The sequence below is a fragment of the Temnothorax americanus genome, unplaced genomic scaffold (genome assembly GCF_048541705.1).
Source record: "Temnothorax americanus isolate GAGA-0224 unplaced genomic scaffold, ASM4854170v1 Scaffold43, whole genome shotgun sequence".
NCBI lineage: Eukaryota > Metazoa > Arthropoda > Insecta > Hymenoptera > Formicidae > Temnothorax > Temnothorax americanus.
Window position 1 is genome coordinate 599,480 of NW_027509581.1, and position 18,511 is coordinate 617,990.

The 18,511-nt window shown below is 38.3% G+C and overlaps 1 protein-coding gene across 3 annotated transcripts in view; it reads left to right on the forward strand.

The window, feature by feature from the left end:
- Oatp74d (Organic anion transporting polypeptide 74D) overlaps positions 1-18,511 on the forward strand; it is a 144,573-nt gene that overhangs the window by 50,474 nt on the left and 75,588 nt on the right. The window contains exon 1 of one of the 3 annotated variants that reach the window (XM_077416537.1): positions 1,508-3,523. The exons of the other annotated variants lie outside the window; for them this stretch is intronic. The gene's annotated coding sequence lies outside the window, so the exon portion shown is untranslated. Of the gene's footprint in view, positions 1-1,507; positions 3,524-18,511 lie in introns of those variants that run through there. 3 annotated transcript variants of the gene reach the window in all.

An 18,511-nucleotide genomic window follows, 5' to 3' on the forward strand; every position in this document is an offset into this window, starting at 1 on the left:
TTTTCTTACGAAATTCCATTTTCGCAAAGTCGAAGGGAGGACAAGGGTGTCCAGGGGGGAATGAGAACGACGATCAAAGAGACGAGGAAAAGAGGGTGGGACTGGCGGTTGTGTGGCACGGCAGTCTGGCCAGTCGATTATGGTGCCGAAACGAGTGCCGGAGCATCTCTCCAACCAGTTTTGGACAGTGTCTTCGCTCGTGGCTATAAAGAGAAGGACGGAGTGTCTTGGCAGAATCGTGAAGGAAGTATGCCGTCCACGTGACGGAGAAAGCGAGAGCCGGAGAGAACGGTTGCGATTGAGGAAGAGGACTGAAAGAGGAAAGGTGTCCGAGTGGAAGGACGGAGAGTGAAAAGAGCAGTGAAGGAAGTGTGATTATCTATGAAGAGGAGAGGGAGAAAGCGAGACCAAGTGGGAAGCGAAGGATGGACCAAGATAGCGAAATGTCTGAAGGTAAAAAGAAGGTAAGTGAACGCAAGCGAAGAATGCAGAAGAAATATTTCAAAGCAATATGTGCGAGCTACGGAATGGAAAGAAAACGTTGAAGTATGTTGAAGAAGACAATCAAAAGAACAAAGAAAGATGCAAACAGAAGAACTGAAGACAACGTTGAAGAAACGTCAGTATAGATAGAAGAAATGAACATGAAGGGAAAATGATGAAGAAGGATACATCTAAAGAGGAAATCTTGTAAATGGACATATTTAGGAAAAAAAAGTAGCTGAAAAAGTTAACGAATAACAGCAAAGGCGGATGAAAAGAAATGTTAAATAAAATAATGTTTAATTGAAAGTAAACGCAATTGAAATCATGTCGTTTCTTCTGCCTTTCTGTCATAGACTGTACAAGGTGAAGATGTAGATGTAGGATGAAGTAGAAATCGATTTAAGAAAGAAATGCAACTGATCGAGGTAGGAAACTCATCGTGACCAAGATAGGGATGGGAATGGAGGAGATACCAAAGGAACCACCATGACATCGCTAGAAAGGAAGGAGAATAACCACCGTACTGAGGAAGACTAAAATCACCAAGAAGAAAAGGTACAAGAAGAAGACGAAGAAGAAGAGTCGGTGGAGGCGGTCGCCGCGAGTTTGAGTTTCGGTTTCGTTCGTTTCGCGCCTGCTCCGCGCGAACGGGAGCCGAGAGTGAACCTGTTCAGCGACGAGGCAGACGAGGAGAGACTGAATCGGAGTGGGAACGACGGAGATCGACGGCACGACTCAACCGCGAGTGCGTCAGCGGCGGGAACGACAGAGAGAGACAAATTTTCTCATAAGAGCAAAGCGAAACGGGGTAGAAGGAGAGAGAGAGAGAGAGAGAGAGAGAGAGAGAGAGAGAGAGAGAGAGAGAGAGAGGAAACGATTCGCATGAGGGAGAGAGGGAGGTCGACCGGGAGAACGTGATAGTGTAAGCGGGAGGGGGATAGAGCCAGACGGGGAGAGCGAGAGAGGCGTAATAAAGAGAGAAAGAGGAGGATAGACTTGAGGCGCTCTGCTCCCAATAACGACTCTCGCCCTCGATCAGTCGCGCGCAAACCGCGGAGCCGCGAACATCTCCCTGTCTCTCTTGCTCCGCCAAGGGGGACTCCGGCGTTTCTTCGGGTTTGCTCCGCGCAATTTGCAAATCGCATGCCTGGTCTAAACTGGCGCGCAATATACAAGGTAGAAGAAAGGAAAAGTGAGGGTGAACCGGTGCGGCAAGAAAATTCAGTCGCTCCAAGAAGGTGGAACCTTCGAGGACTCGGTTCGGGTTTGCGAATCGCGCAAAATAGAGCAAGAAGTGGAATCCGCGAGATCCTTCGTCATCCCGTTTGAACAAGAATCGAGAAGAGACGGTGAAAACAGCGGTTGTTCTTGAAATCTGGGAAAATAGCTCTTGTGCTCCAAAAGTTAGTCCCTGCTGTTCAGCTGGTTCCTACCGCGAAGTCTTCGCGGAGAATCGACGAATTGACGTGCGGGTAAAGTTTCAGCTCAATTTGAAACCTATTGACCGACGCAAGAGAAGTGGCGCGCAGGAGGGTGATTATTTTATCGGGGGATTGCTCGGGAGAATTGTTCGCTTTAAGACCCAGAGCGGGGGTAGAATGTACCATAGACGCGGTATGATTCGGAGCAAAAACGACACGGAACTTTGGGTGGCCTTTATCGATCGGCTTCAGGAAAAGTGATGAGCTGTCGCCTTTCCTTTTCGGCGTGTGGGAGATAACGCGTGAGGTTCTCTAGAAATCATAACTTTCACGCCGGTATCAGAGATCAGCGCGATCGGTCGAGTAGCTGCCAAGTACGTAGCCAGTGGCACTTACTTCGTGGATCAACATCTCAACACCTATTCAGGCTCATCGTTTGCAAAACTTGTTTGTTAGTGTTACATAGGCTTGATAAGAGAAAACTTTTCGAAAACATTCGGCGTTGTCGTTAACTTTTGATAACACCGATGCTCATTTCAATCACCAGCTTCGCGATCGTCAGTTCAATTGGTCCCTCGATACTTGTCGAGCGTCTTGATAACGCTGCGAAAATCGCTCGATCCAGCTCCGCCAGACACCAGCATCGATCTCCCGACTGGAAAAAGCGATTCCGGAGAGCCGAGGAGCCCCGATAATCCCACCATGATGCACCAAGTGCCGTGCACTCCGAGATAAGACGATCTGTGCGAAACGGAGAGGCTGGCATCGGCGTGGCGGCGGCGGCGGCGACGACGACGACGACGGCGGCGACGGCAGCCGTGGTGACGGGGGCGGCGGGAGGTGACGGGCGGACGGCGGTGCGGGGGAGACGGAGGATCGATGGATCTGTAATGCGTGCAAAGTGCAATCGGCGTGCACGACGACACGGATACCCAGATACCGCAGATCGGGTCGCGGGCGACGGTGGAGGCGGAGGAAAGGTCAACGGGAATCGGACCGGAGAGGCGGAATAGGGACAAATGCGTACTTTTCGACGTTATCTCTCGGGGGGGAAAAATATATCGTGGCGAATTGTCGGCGATATTAACGACGACGGCGACGAAAACGTAATCTTGTCGAGCGCGGAGCGGCGTGTCCGAAGATACGTACGGCGGTGGTGACCGAGTGAGAAAAGAACGGAAAGGACAATAGAGAACGATAGAGAGAGAGAGAGAGAGAAAGAGAGAGGCTGGCTTCTCTATACAGTCTATACTGTATTCGAGAGTATAAAAGCGAGGTGGATAGACGACGACGACGAGGAGGAAACGGAGCAGGACGTAGACGTAGCGTGTGTCGTGTATGCGTGTCGTCGCCCGTGCGCCGAGGAAGCAGCAGCAGTAGCAGCAGCAGCAACACGCCGACCGACGCGACGGAGGACGCGGAGCTATTGCTATTTTGGAGCCCGCCAAATATCTCGCCGCACTGGTGGCTGGCTGGCCGAGGCTGCGCGTTCTCTCGGGCCTCTTCCTCCCGTCCTGCTTTTCTTTCTGTCCGGTCGATTCCCCCTTCGCGAACCGGCGGCCGATTTTGCTCCGATGACACATAGCACCGACCAAAAGCGCCACGACGTGTGACAGGTAGGAGCTGCAATTCTTTCCTTTTTTCTTTCTTGTTTCCTCCCGACCCCGGTTGAGTACTGACCGTGAGTGCAATGGCTCGTGTGATTCGAGTACAGGGGTTGCAGCGTGTTCGGGGGATGCGCCTTCCGAGGGGCGCAGACTTGACCGTGAGAAATTAGACGCATTGTACGCTTGACTTACGTCCGGGATAGGTACTGTTTGTATATAACTCTTCATGTTCAAGCCGCAGTATAGGGTGAAAAGAACGCGACATAGTCCGATCTACGCGAAATTTCAATTCGAACGCGCTAATAGTTTTGATTAAAAATAATTTTGCAGTATCACTGTTTTGAAGGAACATCTCCGATGCTGCGTCGGTCGCTCCGATGCTATAACACGTTCGGTCGGAGTTCGCCTACAAGTGTATCGAGATTATTTTTACACGTGTCTCGCGTACTGCGTCATTGGTATTTTGCGGTGTTGTGTTTTCCACCATGCTCTACCTCGTGCGTTAAACACTTACTCAATTTGAGTCATTTTTAACCATTCTTATAGGTTGCCACTATTACTACTCAATAGATCGTTAATTCAACTAGAACAATGTTAATTTAACTAAACCAATGGAGTTAAAGTAATAAATTTCAACACACATGATAGTTAAAAATAACAAAATGTTATTTAACTCATGGTATTGGTTTAAATATCATCCTTTAATATTTAACAGTAAATATTACTTGTAGCGAGGAGCGCATTTATATTAGGAATTATATTTGTGTGTAACAATTAGGCGATAAAAAATTTCGCGATGTTGACGTTCCAAAAGCAGAAGCAGCTGAAAGCGTTTCTCATCGACGTCTATGTTTACGGCCGTGTCATTCTCTCACAATGGCGCATTGAAACGCGACATTTTCACTAATTTTGGCCACCTCCGACAATAACCTCAGTAGGTCAACGTCACACAGTGTGAATAATTCGACGCAAAACGCGTGTGCGAATCGGTGCACTTTAATTCTTAAAATACTTTGAGAAAATTGCCGGTTAAGAACACACCTCCAAGAAATCGAATTAAAATACCATGAAGTACTCAAATAAATTACGAAAGTAAATTAATAGTTACGAGACGATACACATATAAATCAATGAGTATAAAATTACATAAAAGTTAATTGCAAAAAGTTTATGATAAATATCTCGAAATATGGGTATGAATATTTAAGTCGTTCAGTTTGTCAACTAATTAGGCTTATCGCGACTGATAAGGAATGCTTCATAATTTTTGATATCATATAAAGCGGAGATATCTTTATCGATAAGCGAGGAGAGATAGTACATTCGCACGTTATCACGCATTCCTATTGCACCGTTTGACGAGGTGCGGCGTTTCGCAGCCGATTTCATCCCGCCGACTCGTCGAACACAGCCCGTATAGAATTTCGTGTTTTTTTTTCCTTTTGCACAGCGAACGGCGTATGGACCGGACGTCGCTTGCCGATCACGTCTGCCACCCGGGATAAATTATATGCGAAGGGATAAAATTCGAGACTGCGTGACGCGACGCGATGCGACGCGGTGCGATTGCTCGGGAGGGTTCCTTCGAAAATCCTCAGGAACGTGAGCTGCCGCACTGACGAGCGCCGATTAGCGAATAGAGTTATGTGTGTCCGTGTACCTCGCCTGATCGATTGGACAAATACGAGAAGTGAGGAGAAAGCCCCTCCTCTCTCTTTTATGCGAGATATCTTACTGTTTGCGGAGATCACGGTGAGGGAGGTCGCTATGACGAATTTATGATCGGAATAAAAGACTGAAATGAAGGCTTGAATATGACGTAAGATTTTACTCCTGTCTACGACATTTTTTAAATAATTTTTTTGTAATACTATATATAAATGTTTTTATCTTATTGTGAAGCATTTACTACTTGATAAAAACTGTATTATTGAAAATATGTTTACTTGAATGCTTGCTTGGAACGCGGATAGGTACTCGATGTAATAAATGTAACGATATTAATTCGTATTGACAGCCGTCGATATTAATTTACTAAATCTTTGTGATATAATGTGATATATTGATGGAATCTACTTAATATTGCTTCCTCATAGAGGAAGCTTTGTTTTCGTGAATTTCGTATATGAACCTTTGATTGCGTATAAAGTTGGGTCTAATCAACCAAATTTAAGTGATTTATATATGAAATAGAGGTAGAAGAAACCAACGAAGAGATTGGTTTTTGAGTTTTTGATGCCAATATGTTCAGAGTGTTATAATTATTTTCGGTAAATCGACGTTTAATACGAGAGTTATATAGGTACCGTTAGGCGATCGTAGTTTTCTCGTGTAAATACAAAACCGAAATAGCTCAATGAATATTCATTTCGGTGTAGCGGGCAAGTTATAAATAGGTTTTATAAATAAAACTGTGGATTGGTACATAGGATCTAAAAGATTATCATAAGTTTTCTATAATATTTTACATATTTACGATTAACTCGGGGGAAGGAGAAGAGCTTGATAAATTGGGGAAATGCATATTTACATTTATGATTCGATATAGTCTATAAAGAAGAGAAATGGATAAAAATAAACAAAATTCAATATTAATATAAAATACACAAAAAATCGGAAATAAAATAATGTCGTAAAATTAAGTGCAAATTAGAGTTTAAAAATCCTACAAAAGTTTCGAGGAAATTTGAAAATATCACAATACGATTATAACATCGGAATTGTTAATCCCGTTGCCATATTTCGAATACGATAAAATATATCTACTTGTTATTAGAAATAATAATATCGATCCTAATAAAAATTATTAAAGCTTATTATTTAAATCTCTCGATTTTCTTCTTTAACTCTTGCTCGTAGCCATTAGCAATTAATGTCTAAATAACTCTATTTTTTGAGAATAGGTTTATATTATATGCTTGCTTCACTTTGTACTCGGTAAATAAAAATTGTTTTTAAACGTTTACGTTATTTGTTTGCTGTAAAATGAACACGCGCTGTGCTCGTCCAAATAAAAAATTACGTTTTTAATTATTTTAGTTTTGAAATACTTTTTACATATATACATTTATACATGCATTACATACGCGTGCGCGCGTATAATTATGAATTGTGTCCAATGTACTGTAATATAATAAATTACTTATGGACACAATTCGTAATTATGTATTATTCCTTTGAATAAAGTTATTGTAAGAAAACTGGGTGTGCAAATACTTTTTTGATAAAACGCGTTTAGGATGTAGATTTTGATTATTAATTTTATTTTACGCTCCAGGAATTTATTTCGACTTCGCGAATTTTGTTCGTTACGTGTAATATGACGTCTTTGAAGACACATTGGTGTGTGCCCCTATTGTGTTCTAGAATATCGTTCGAGTGTTAACCTTGGCCTCCCTCAGCATTTTTATCGTACCCGTGCCCGTGCGGCCTGCAAAACGCCGTGCTTTACGTACGTGCTCCTAGGCTTATCTTTATACTTGTAATACCATGCTTGAGCAGCGCGTTAGAGCCCAGGCGTTAGCTGAGTAAATATTAGTTGTAGAAACGAACATATATTAACTGCATTATGAGCTAGCGGATCAATACGCCCGCGAAAACGCGTTGTTAATTACACGTACCAACATTTCACGGATAAAATATAGCTCTGAAACTTGTATATATTCAACTAGTTGATTCTAATATTCAATAAATAGTTAAAAATTACAAAAAAGTATCGCTGTTACCTCACGATAATTTTATGTCATTGAATATATTATTTCACACATTTTTAATAATTACAATTTTTCTTTATTTTATACGCCTCTAATTTTTGTCGTGTCAATTGGTTGATTAATAGATATAAAAAATTATTAATTAAGAGTTTATTATTATCTGAATTGCATATGATTTACATGCAGTTTTATTTTGTCTAATCAATGATGTGCTTCTTTTACCGTGGAAATTCGTTGTCGTTTTGACTGATTCATTATTTCGATGGAGGTGCGAAAAAAAAGCGTGACTATACACTTTCGCTTTTATTAACACTGTAATTTTATGAATACTTTTATTAAATTAGTTACCTCGATATTGGAGATTGTCCGCGTTTAAAATCATTCACGTCTGGGTGGAGTAACCTTTGAGTAACTCGAATTTCGAGATCGCTCGTCATCTCATTACTAAATTATCGAATGCATTTTCGTACGAGGTATTATTTATGTATTTTCTCTTTGCCGTTGTTAAAGACCGGTTTAACCTTAACACGAAGGTTATCTATCGCGCTCCGATTCCGCCCGAGAAACGTCAGAGAGCCAAGCCGATACTTTTACTACTGCGCTAACAGTGGGGATAAAAACATATCTGGCGAATATTTGGAAACGGCGTTATTACAACAGTGGTACGACCTAATTTCTGTTTATTTCAGAACTCGGTTTTTAAGGCTAAGAAAATAGACATAAGGAATAATTGAGTTGATAAGAAAATCCAAGACGTTTTTATGTTACATATAGCATATTCACTTCGGTACTTTTCTGAAACACGTCTTAAAGTATATAAGTTTTTAATTACTGTCTTATATAATATACTCTAATATAGCTGATATTTATATAATATATATAGGAATTCAATTATTACACAAAGCTTTTTGATTAACGATCTAACTCTTTGCGTTCAAAGTGTTGTAAGAAAAAGAACAACTGGACAATGTTATGTAAAATTAATTTAATCAATTTAGAATTAATTAGCGATAATTTTGTGTAAATTTTCACGATAAATTTTATTCTATATACTATGTCTATATAAACGCCAATTTTTATGTGATAGCGTTGAACTATGAAACAAATTTTCGTCAGTAAATGAAAAATGCATGAAGTTAATTAATCTTTCTATTTGATGAATAATCTTTCGCAGAACTGACGTATTTCGTGGAAAAAGTGTCGGTGAGAGAGAGCATGGTCCGTTTTGCGCGTGCAATAATAAGACAAAATCAAAGAAGAGGAGCAAGTAAAGCTGATAATGAGGCCCCATAAAATCGAGCCGCTTCTTTTCGTGGCCCCCTTCTTTTGTCCTGGAGATACCGTCGTACTTGTTAGGTAGCTTTCACACGAGAACCTGGCGGTCGTATTATCGGTCCTGATGAATCACTCATTTCCGCTTCGTAATAATAATGGCAGGCATACGCACATTTGGTAATCAAGGAGAGCGCGATTAAATCTGCGTATATGAATAAGTTAAATAAGAGTCTAAATTAATTACTTTTTTTTAGAAAAAAAAATATTTATAGTTGCGTGTAGAATTGTATATTGTTGAAATAGAATAAACTAAATAGAGAATTATGTTTTTTTTATAGAAGGTTTTTTGATACAAAATTTTGTTAGTAGAAAAAGCCCATATAGCCAGACCGCAAATGGCTTTATTGATGGTTTGTGAATATTTGCATCAATATTTAAGATTATTAAACATTTCGAACTATTTAGGATCATTTTTTGAATCAGTTTTTCAAACAATTTACATTGTATAGTTATTTATACACGTATTACGTATAGCCATTCATACACGTATTATGTATTTACTATATACGAGTACAATATATGCATTTTGTATACATACAAAGAGGACAGTCTAATTATGTACAATTAATAAAAAAAGTGACAAATAAAAAATTAAATTTTTTGTAAATTTATTAATTTGTTTTGTTAAACAATATAGACATTCTTGAGCAATTCCGTGTCATCTTGCACCTAATACATGATTTTTTTGAAATATGTAGATCTTGAATATTAGACAGAAATATATGAGGAATCTTTATAAAAATGTAAAGTGTATATGATTAATTTCATAACATCGAAATTTATTTCTGATTTATATATATATTTCTACATTTCCTTACATAGATTTTTTTTTTTTTTTCAAAGAAAAAGTTGAAGAATATAGACTAGAAATGTTCAGGATATACAATAATTTTTGGAAAAACTATATTTTTGGAAGATGTTATAAAAACGTACTATACAATAAATACGTACGTTATAATACGACGTTATACGGCGTTATATACAACCAGTTATATAGCCAGCTTTGTGTGACGATAGCTTAAGGCAGCGTCTCGAAGCATATCGCGTCATTAGTTAAATAATTGCGCCAAACTGCGTACATTTGTTTTTATTATTACTTCCCAGTGTAGATTTGCGAAAATTTGCTGAAAAAGATTATGATGAAAAAGATTGCCGGTCCGCTGCATATGTGGCATATTGTTACTCAGCCATAATTTTGATATACATAATTGCCGAAGTGCCAGATAATACGTGAGACCTCCTTGAAAGTATCTTAATTTTGCGATAATTATCCCCTTAATTACCGTAGACTTTTTTCTGATTGTGAGCTCGAATTTATTGACTAGCATTTATACTTTATTTTCATTTATTATATACTATAACATACGAGTATTTTACATCATTTTATGAGAAAGGATAACAATAATATCTAATATCTTATTTATAGTGACAATAGAATTTTAAGAGAATAATTTAATACCTCAAAATATATATATACACACACACACACACACACACAATATTTAGGTTTAATTTTTTTTTACGATCGTTTACTTAAGTATCATTAATGTAACGACTTGTATATTCATGGCTATAAATGAGTTAACTGTACAAGAACAACGAGGATATCGGACAAATAATGAAAGGACTTGCCGAAACGGTTACGGAAGAAGAAGCGATAATATAGGCGGGATTTGCCGGGGCGAAGGTTTAATATCCTTCATACGGCCCGGCACATACAGGAAGACACGCGATCACGACCCACGGTCGCAGAGGAAAAGAGTCCGAGCGACACGCCTCGCGCCCATCGCGCGATCCATCGATCGCGTGATGGAATAACGAGCTGCCAAAGTCGCGGCCGAATCCGCTCGGCCCCGGCCCCGGCCCCGGCCCGGCCATTCTTTGCGCGGAAACAGCTGATGGGCGGCGGTACTTTGATGCCCCACCGCTTATCGATCGACGGGTATTCGAGCAGAGTACAACCTGTCCCCCGTTATCAAAGTCACGATCGAACGAAATAATTCGGACGAGTCACGTAATTTCCCCCCCCCTCTTCCTTCTCAGTCCACGCTATTAAATGGCAGTTCCGCATCCGCAATTTGCGCTTTCGAAACGTACAATATCATCGATCGTCGGCGAAATAATTGCGTACCGTGTACGTCAGCGGACGTTTTATTTTAATTCTCGAAGACAAGTAGATCGGGGCACGTTTGGGGAAGACCGGAAAGAGGAATGTTTCTTTTTCAGGGATTCTTTAAACGCATCCGATAGTAGAACTTGTTTTCTATAAACTGTTAGAAAATTTGTTCCAAGATTTATTTAAAAAAAAGCCATTTTAATGTTTTTTTTTTCGATTACATTATTTTAATATTTATTTCAATTTCTTTGCTGTCAGAATTTCTATTCAGATTTCTATTACTTCGCACCGCTAGGAAAACGTCTTGCTTGATTGTCTATCACTACTGGAGGACCTAATTTAAGTTGAACTACTTTCCACCTTATCGCGCGGAGTGCGATCTCTTATTTCCCGATACCCGATATTTTGATATTTTAATTCTAAACTAAATCTATCGAGCTGCCAATTAGTTAAGAGATTTTTAACTATACGGAACTATTTAAAATTAAACTAATTTTCTGCCAAAACGAGAAAAAATGACGAATAGAGTAAATACGAATAGAGTAAATAGAATAAAAACGAGTAAATTTTTTGTCATTTTTGACACAGTAATAAGTTTTACAGTGGTCGAATTGGCACGACACCCGCACGGTATACGGGAGGTTCCAGGTTCAAACCCTGGCTGGGGTAATATTTTTTGCAATAAAATTTAAAAACTATTTAATTTAAAAATTACATCAACTGACCAAAACCCATGGTCGAAATTAATAATGTCTCGATATTGATCTGAAAAAAGTGCTGTGTGAATCCGACAAACCAAAAGTTGGCTCACAGTTTTTTAATGTTCATGTCAGAAAGACGTTATATATATTGCCAGTCAGGTCGATTTAAATCACTTTAATTGTTATAATATTAGTGTTTAAGCTTTAACTTAAATATTACTTGAATGTTTTTTAATAACACGAAAAATTGATAGTAAAATAATTTTATTATATATATAATAAATTCCATTGTCATGTTTATTAGAAAAATACTTCGTAATATATCTAATAGGTCAAGTAGCACGTGCTGATGGTGGATTAAAGGTTATTATCTCGATCTCTATTTCCGCCATGTGATGCTTATTACATCGGTAGCGGTACGTCAGGGCGCGTCAATCGCGTCATGCGGGTCTATGATGAACATTGATGACTTGAGAACGAGCTTTGACCCGAGATTGTCATCGTTAAACGCGATTCCGTGTTTCATTTGCGTGTGATACGTTAAGCGCTTCTACGAGTGCCTCTACGAGGGGAAGATTCTCTTTGTGTTCACGGGAAGAAGAACGGGTTGCAATCTCATGTTCGAAATTAAACGGTACGAGTAGCAGAAGACAATACGGAGAATTGGTATGGCTTATAGAATGCTTCAGCTATATTATGCGATCTCACTTCACGTTTCGGAACTTTTCGTAATTTTGAACTTTATCTGCCACAATTTCTGCCTGTTCTTTTATAAATATATCCAATTATATTAGCCAATATAGACGGCAGTGTGGTCTAGTGGTAGAGCGCCAGACTCGTAATCTGAGAAACCAGGTTCGAATCCACTTGAGCACGTAAACATGGAATTTATTTCCGAAAGCTGCGCCCTCCGTGCGAGAAAAGGATTCTCGTGCGGAGAAAACTGGGGGTTCCGTCTTTCGGAAAGAGACGTTAAGCCGTTGGTCCAAAGGGTTAAGTGAGAGGAAAAGGGTAGTGATGGATGAGAATTGTAACCCTAAGGGAATCGATTAAAAACTTCAAACTAAGTTGTACACCTAATATTTAAGTAGCGTCCATTTAAATGAGCGTCTCTTAAATTCGGTTGATGTTCTTGAACTTGAGCTACAAGGCAAAAATAGTCATAATAATAAAATGAATGAAATTCGAATGGAACTTATCGTACACGTATCTTACAAGCATCTATTTTTATCGTGCTTTAATCCGAGTATCATAAAATTATCAATGGTTCAGTGCAAACGTTACAACTAATGCCCACGTACGATATTTTCCTTTCTTAGAAATGATGTTATCATCGAAATTTTTTCTTGCCATTATTGAAAGTTGCTTTGGATACGATCTACCTACCCTCCGCCGTCCGATTTGATCACATTATATTTGCTAGTTCATAAATCATCTAATCGGTATTCATAGTCATCTAGTTTGTTCACCAGCTGTACACTTCTTTATCGCCACTTTAGTATGCATTCGATAATGTATTGGCCATAGACCTGAAGTATGTTGATCTAGGTAGTGGACTTCTCTAATATTCTTATAAAATTATTTTTAAACATTTCGAAACTTTTCTTTATTAATATTGATTAAATATATGATTTAAGCTTATCATTTTCGAAACGGGTTACAACTCACCTCTTTTATTCATAATATTCAGGCTCTCCAAATCAATTTCTTGCGAACATGATTTTCGACTGACATTTATTTGCCCTTTAGATTGAGGTATTTAAATAAATAAAAAATAAAACATTTTCTTATAAAAAAGCCAACTTACAAAAATCAGAATATTTATAGTATATACAGAGTGTCCCAAAATTTACTCGACAAACTGCGGAGCATATTCTGCAAGTAAAATGAAGGAAAAAATGTTATATGAAGTTTGGCTGGGAATGTTTTATTACAAAGTTATAAACCAAATATTGAAACGGAACATGAAATAGGTAACAATGGTGCTCTGACCTCTGATTGTGAGTTATATTTAAAGTTTCCCGTAAGTAAAAATCAAGAAACGATAAATCTAGTAATCTCGAAGGTCACTAGGTAATTGTTACTTATAGTTCATGTTCCGTTTTAATAGGGGTATTCAAATAAGTTAGAGTTTAACGGTTTGACAGGTTATGTCGGGTTAAAGTCGGGTAAAAAGTTAATTTTTAAACTTTTAACCCAAAGATTAATGTGATAAGTTAATGAGTCACTTATGTATTTTGCATAACCTTAAAGAGTAGCGCGCCCAAAGTTAATTAATTAACTTTTTACTCAATTTTAACCCGACATAACCTGTCAAACCGTTAAACTTTAACTTATTTGAATACCCCTAATATTTTTTTATTACTTTGTAATAAAACATTCCTAGGTATACTTCATATAACATTTTTTCTTATTTTCACTTGTAGAATATGTTTCGCAGTTTGTCGGGTAAATCCTGGGACACCCTGTATATGTATATGTATATATATACAACCAGTACTATACTGGTTATATATATATCAGAAATACTGAGAGCTGTTAGTAGTAACACATAGGTTCTCCTTTCGATTGGATTACCGCAGCCAGTGATAAAATACATTTAAAATGTATCTAGATACAGATACAGATACAATTAATTGTGATTTCGGTGATGTTCATCGATTTTTTTCCGATTCGGTGTAATGAGAAAGAGGACTGAGAATATGCGCCTATAAAAAAATAGGGTCTTTCTCAGAAAAACGCGTGTGAATATTACCGTCGCGTTTATTTTGTTGGGCGCGGGTTGGTGTCACAGATCGCGATAAAAACAGCTTTCAAAAGACTACACCTTGAGTGCGCACTTAACGGAGAAGTGCGTCTACACCACCTTTTGTGCCCGTTAACCGACGAGTAACCCTTCCCGTATGACAAAAGTCACGCCTGTAAAGGGCAACATTTTACTTAGGGCGGATAGTAATCATCGGCATTATATCGTGACTAATTGAAAGATCGAAAAAGGGATGATGGAACGACGTCTTGAGGAAACGTGTATGTTAAATTAATAAATAATTACTAAAAATAATAAATGTTACTATAATATTGGTCAGAGCAAATTAAAAGCGTGATTAAGAAAGAAATTAATTGATTTATTCAAGGCGAGATAAATTCTTTTGTAGTATTAAAAGTCAAGAATATATAAAAATTAAAGAAAATATTTCTAGTAAGTTTTGACTGATAAGAGATTCTAAGAAGTATAGATAGGATATACTATCTTTGATCAAGCTGATTTATTTTGTAGCCTAATAATATTTGTGTAACTTTTTACACTTATTTTTACTTAAACTGCGCGCCGATTATTTCGGTCTTGAAACATAGTTATTCGTTGGCATAGTAAATTTCTATTTAACTTTTGTTGTGAGTACACAATGGTCGAATTGGTAAAGACGTTCGTTATGGAATGGAGGGAGATCCAGGTTTGAACTCTGGGATGATATTTTTTGCAATAAATTTTTTACAGTGGATGATATTTTTTACAATGAATTTTTCACAGTGATTTAAATTTAAAGGACTTATTAGTATCGAATGTTAAATTGCCAATTTAAATATGTTGAATTTATTGTTTCCAAATAACTATGTTTCGAGTTTCGATACCGCCAAATAATCGGCGCGCAGTTTGAATGGTAATAAGTATAAAAATTCACACAAATATTATTAGGCTACAATGAACCAGCCTGACTGAAAATGGCATATCCCTGTTTACCTGTTAAAAATATTTCTCTTACATGTAAATAAACACCTAACGCGACTTTATTTTTCGAGGTACACGAATGGATTTGTCACTAGTGTTTACGAAACGATATCGCGATATCAATTTCAATTTTATATTTGTATAGTATAGATAACTGCAGAGTATTTACTACAATTGTACTATGATGATGGATTGCATTGACAATCGTAATCTGTGCACGATACCCGCAATTCCAAAGATTGTGAAACTATACTCCTAAAAATATATAGGTCCTAATATTACAGGTCTAAAAATGGAAAGATATATAATCTGTTCTATTCTGCTCTGTTTGAAACTGAAATGTGAAACCCCTAAAGGAAAATCGTCTCGAAATAGTTCAAAGATGGAAATTATGGTTTTCTGAATGCAGATGTTGTCTTACAGATGTTCCATGTAGAAAAATCGGTCCATTAGAAAAAAAATGCTGAAATATCTGTTTTCTTTAGAAGCAGAAATAAGTGAAATTTGAGAAGAGCAGGAAAAAAAATACATTAAAAATAAAATTCTCAAATCTGTTATCTGTGAGATTAGATGAAAGTATTTTCTGTAAAAATAGACGAAGAAAACGTTTATCTGGTCTCTTAATATAATTAGGATCCAATGACAGAACATAAGAAATATATCTCCTAGCAATTCTCTTCGTTATATAAATTAAAGAAACAAAATCGCCGTGTTTCTTTAAACGTGCTCTTGTGCCTAAGGCTGCGTTCGTTAACACCGCAAAGTTTTCTTGGCAAACGTTGTAAAACTCGGTTCGTTATCTTTGCCATAAACGTGCTGTTACGGTGCAGCGCTTAAACAATTAATCCACGGTCGACGGTTCGTTAACTTCGCGACGCCAAAGTTTGCGCGCACGGTGGATAGTAGTTTTCGTTATCACCTCTAGTTTATACACACGGCGCGAGGAATTTTGAGATCTTGAGGAGCAGACGGAGGCAGAGAGAATTATCCTGGACAGCATAGGGGAAGGAAGATGCGTGGAGTCGACATTTTTACGGAAGATTACATCTCATTTGACTGTCGACGTTTAAGCCAGGCAAAATAAAAGAAGAATAACATTTGTGACGAATTAAAAAGGAACCCTGAGATTTCATGACGGTCTAGCTAACTATTGCCTTTGTTATCCACTATTCTCTATTAAGATACTAGACATAATACAACGTTAAGTAAGTTCCTTAATTTTGTACTCCGAGATAGTCGCTCGTAGATACTTTTCTACTTTTTCTTTTTCTTCTCTTAAAACATATATATGTCTTCCGTTACAGGAATGTGTGATAGGTAGAAACCGAACGTAAATCGGGTGAATTTTTCCGCCATTGCAAAACGCACGTATTTACGGCGGCGTTTTACGAAATCAACTTCACCTTCGGGAGTCAACGTGCGTAATTTATTTTTCGCCGCGCTTCCCTCGCGCCGGCCGCGGCCGGCTGTGCCGCCGTTGCATCGTCGCGGCTCGCGAAGGCAATCTAGCCGAATGACGTTGCACTATACGCGACGTCGCCGTGCCACATGGCGCGGCGTGTGATACTTATGAATGAGAATTAAAGACCTCTCGCGCGCGCGCGTGTGAAGCGATATGCTGGGTCAACGAGACGAATGCCGAGGCGGCCAGGAATAACAAATACCTGTCGTTGATATTATTACTCTTATCGCCATTCTCTTAACTCTCTCTCTTTCCCTTTGTCACTGTATCGCACTGATATCGCGGCGTGAGATTTCACGCGACTTGTTCCACGAGAGAGAAGGAGAGAGAGAGCGCGCATTGCAATTTTAACGTAGCGCGCGGACTGCGATTATACACTGATACGCGTACAACAATTGATACCATGAAAAATCAATCGTTTTGCGATCAATATCTGTATACTTGACGTTTTAGTTTTTTATTGCATATTGATAGCGTTCTTTTTTTTTGTAAAGCTCTTATGAAATAAGTACGAATTATATTTGAAAAACGCGATCATATTAAAGAGGACTTTTTATTTTTTCTCATTTTTTTTAGCATCTTTATTACATTTTTATTTTGAAAATCCATGCTTGACATTTCATCGATTGTGTTTACTAACAAAAAATAGGAGTCAGATTACGGGGAGTCAGGCAAGTCTGACGTCATCAGTATAAATCAACAAGTATAATAAAGTGATTAAGATAAGTGTCTATATCTGACATTTATGGGACTGTTCGTCTATCCTATAGCATTCACGCCCACTTATAGGTACCTTAAGGGAGGAGTTCGTCCATTGATTTAAGATCGACTGTGATTTTTCAAACGCTTCATTACCTTTGTACACTCCGAGGACTTCGGGAGTCTTAGTGGTACGTCTTAGGTGGTCTTAGGTAGGCTAGTGAGAGAGTTTAACTAATGGAAAGACTCGAGTCCGATTTCCTATCCATTCATTTCGTGAAGAAATGAACAAGTTTCTGAAAACAATAAATCGATGTTGCAGTGAAATTGGAAGAATTAAACTCACTTTATCAGATCTCGTAAGCTATAAGCACTTTCGGTAGCCATGAAAGGAACTTAAACCTAAATATCGGTACTTCATTTCTGGTGATTCACGGAAAGGCAGATCTGGATTGGATCCATTGTTAGCAGACACTTCATTGATACTGGTGAGACACCATTATCAATATTCGTGCAGTCACGAACTTCAAATAATTACCGCGAGCGCGATAGAATATTAAATTTATACATATATTTCATCAAGTGTGTGTATTTTTATATTAATTTTATATAAATTTGTATATTTTGACGTTTTAATGAATTAAATGATGGCTGAAATTTCGAGATTTCGTGGCAATTTATTTTGTGATTATTGCAAACAATTAAAAGTAAATATGCAGAGCTTTATTCGAATGCACATTCCGAAAAATCCCATATATGTTTTCAAGTTTTTGCTGGATAGGAACAAAAAATCGTTTATGTGCTTGTTATGATTAAAATCATGTCGGAGCACGCAAGAGATCAAGAGACACGGCAGTGTCTCGCCGCGAAGCGAGACCGCACCGTGTATCTTTACGCGACGCGACGAGTTGCGAGTACCCGAGATTTTGAGATCTCGATAACCAGTGAACGGATCAAGTTCTAACTAGGCTTAATGGATAGTACATATTTACATTGGAACGCGTATAATTAAATGTGTATATGGTATATGTACGGGCTAATAGAGTAAATTTTCCTAAGTTAATTTTATGTCTGTACATATTAATATACATATATGTATCATTGGGGATTCACGGGGATTCATCATGGGATGAATCCCCAATCATGGGACCGAACGTATGCAACTGGTGTCATTATCGTGGCTTCGCATAAGGACTGTTTTCGTGCAGCTACATCGCTATTTCGAGATTAACGCGACTGAATGA